The following is a 3,486-nucleotide window of genomic DNA, read 5'->3' on the forward strand; positions in this document are numbered from 1 at the left end:
ATTATATAAATCATAGGATTGTTACTGCTTATCATCCTCAGACAAGTGGTTTGGCTGAATTATTCAATCAGAAAATTAAAATTATTATGGAAAAATCTGTGAATCCAACAAAAATAGATTGTTCAGTCCAACTTGACTATGTTTTGTGGGCTTATAGGACTGCATACAACTCTTATAGGAATGTCTCTTATAGGAATGTCTCCATATAGTCTCCATATATGTTAATATTTGGGAAAGCTTGTATCTTACCAGTTGAACTTAAGCTTGATGCATATTGGGCAATTAAAAAGTTCAATTATAATTTGAAAGATGCTGGTGAGAAAAGGTTATTGCAATTAAATGACTTGAAGATATAAGGAATGAATCTTATGAGAGTGCCAACATTTATAAAGAAAAGACGATGATGTGGCATGATCGAAGGATTCTTACTAAAAATTTCCAGCCAGGGCAACAAGTTTTGCTATATAATGTAAGGTTAAGATTATTTCAAGGCAAACTTAAGTCCAGGTGGATGGGCTCATTTGTTGTGATAAAAGTTTATCCTTATGGAGCTGTGGATATTAAAGATCCTAAGTCTGAGAAAATATTTAAAGTTAATGGACATATACTGAAACCTTATTTTATAGGGGATCAACATAAACTTAATGATGGAATGATGTTGGGTCAATCAGAATAAGCACTAGTTACGTTGGGCTGACGACGTAAAACCAAGTGCTTTGTGGGAGGCAACCCATAGTTATCAGTGTGTTCTATTTTGATTGTTGTTTTGTGTGTGATTAAGAAAATTGGGTAGCATTTTTGAAACTATTATTTGTTAGTAAAGATTTTAAGACTTTATTGAGTGACCAAGATATGTTAGAATAAAAATTTGGATATTAAGTTGACTAGTGCAAAAATGTACACTGACGCTTAAGCACTAGATCCGACGCTTAAGCGCGACAGTTTAAACACATGTGCAAAATTAATATTCTAGAAGGTTTAACCGCCAATTAGTTTTTAAAAACGTGTCAAGGCAATTTCTAAACGTATCTAGGAGTTATTAGAAGGATTTAGGTCTATAAAGTTGTGTGAAGGAATTTCACCCCAGATCATTTCTAGCCCTAAAAGTCTAAGAGAAAGTGAGATTTAGAGAAATGTCTTCATGGGAGAAGGAGTCTTCATGGGAGATCATGGGAGAAAGATTTGAAGAAAAAGGAAGAAACTATGAGGAAAAGGTTCATTAGTCAAAGTGCACAAGAGATGTATAACGATTTCTTAGCCGTTAGTATTGAAGGGATATCAGAGAAGATCAACAAAATGGAAAATACTAGGGCTTTATTGGAGACCAAAGTACTTGAGCTGCATGCACATCTAGAGCATATTGAATGACAATTGAAGTTGCAATTTAGCCACACAAGTTATATAGAGAAAGTATATAAGGCGATGTTCATAAAGAAGAAGTGGATTGAACAAGATAGTATCAAAGCTCGTCACCATCGCCCATTTTATCAACTCTATATTCTTGGAGAGACTAAAGAAAGACAGGAATTTGTTCCTTCAAATGAAAAATGGAATTAAGTTTAGTGTTAGAATTTGTGTGTCAGAAGTTGTTGTTTTTAAGTGGTTTAGTGTTTAAGTCTTGTTTTTAGTATTTATGACTTCTTTATGTATAATGATTATTGTGTATTTGTATTTAGGAAAATTTTCTCATCCAAGACTATTTAGAGTGAGAATTAGGTGTTTAAAAGTATTTGTACTTGTTTGTGAATTAATATAAGTTTGTTTGTGTGAAAATTTGTGTTATTTTTAGTCTTGAGCAAATAGTGCATTTTACTTTAATTTAAAATTTTCGAAAATCTTGCACTGGCGCCTAAGCACCACTACTTGCGCTTAAGCGCAAGCCAACCCGAGAGGCATACGCCTAAGCGCCACTTACCAGCGCTTGAGCACCAGTTAATGAAAATCGGTTCGCGAATAGTTAAAAGTGAAATTTTGGCCCAAAAATCACCATTTTTACGCCTCCCGTCACCTTCAACCTCTCAAAATCGTGATTTTGGAAGGCTAGGGCACATCTAAAGTAAAGATTTCTTTGTGTAATCAAGTGAATTTTGCTAGATCTGTGGAATCAAGTGAATTTTGCTAGATCCAAGTTTCTTGAGGTAAGTACTTCATTTCTATGCAAAAATTTTGGATGTTCACCATGTATTTTGAGCACATTTGGAGAAATTTGAAAATTCACTATTCATGGTAAAAAATGAGAAAAAGATCTATGGAAATTGCATGGGAAGTGTAGATTATACTTTGGAAGTTTAGTTTAGTGATTTAAACTAGATTTTTGAAGTTATTTTTGGAATTTAGAAAATTTGTAGAATGGAACCAAGAATGAAAAGGAGTAAAGGAAAGAGCCCTTTTGATTCGAGTAAATTTGTTATTTGAATGCTCAGGATCGGTACAGTGATGCGTTGCAATCACAGAAACTAATTCAGGAGCATTGTTTTAGAAATACAGGTGGAAACGTAAAGGATTTGATCATTCGCTGATAGTGGGAACAATTCTGCTATTTCTCTACTGTGGCGGTTATTTTTGTTATTAGAGAGTTCTATGCAAACCTCCTTGAGGCTGAAGACAACCTTTTTCATCGGAGGTAATCAACTTGTTTTATCATCCACCTGATACGTTATGTTTTTATGCAAATTATAGTCTGACTGAAGCGGAGTTAGACAAGATTATTTCTTACTTGACTATTGGGAGAGGACTTTGGAAGATCACTAATGAGAGGAGAGTCAACTTCCCAACTTAGCCTGACAGTATTTTATTTCTGCTCGTCTGTTACCAACAAGTCATCTCAGTAAAGTGACCAAAGAGAGAGTGTGTGACATTAAATTATTGTATCTAGGAAGGAAAGCTCATCACATAGGAGCTTTAATTTGTCAGACTATCATCAGTTCTACCACTGCCGTTACTACTGCAGATCTGGGATTTGCTTCCTTGATCTTTTCTTTGTGTGAGCAGACTGGAGTTAAATATGATAGCTGGGAGGAAGTGTTGTTACCTCTAAAGCCCATCACTAAGGTGAATGTGAAGACTTATTCTCAGCATTCCATTTTTGGCTGGAGAGGAGGATTTTCTAGGAGTTATGGAAAGGAGACGTCTGCTATTTCTACCTCTACTGATTCTTCATCTATACCATCTACCTCACATGCTTCTACATCTAGAGGCGAGTCTACTGAGGCCCAAGATCAATTATTGCAGAGGATGATTGATAATATTAATTTTACCGCTGATAGGATACAAAATTTAGACTATTTTGCAGAGCATACTAATAGGTATAATAGGAGAAAAAGTGATTATGAAGAGAAATATCACTCATCTTAGGAGAGCCTCATTAGGGGTAACCAGTGGAAAACCTAATTAAGGGTGAGAGCCTCATTAGGGGTAACCAAGGAGTGCAATTTCCTCCATATCTAGATACCCTGATTACGAGCCTTCAAAAGTTTGGGATAACAG

This window comes from Phalaenopsis equestris, unplaced genomic scaffold, assembly GCF_001263595.1.
Source record: "Phalaenopsis equestris unplaced genomic scaffold, ASM126359v1 Scaffold198954, whole genome shotgun sequence".
NCBI classification, from domain to species: Eukaryota; Viridiplantae; Streptophyta; class Magnoliopsida; order Asparagales; family Orchidaceae; genus Phalaenopsis; species Phalaenopsis equestris.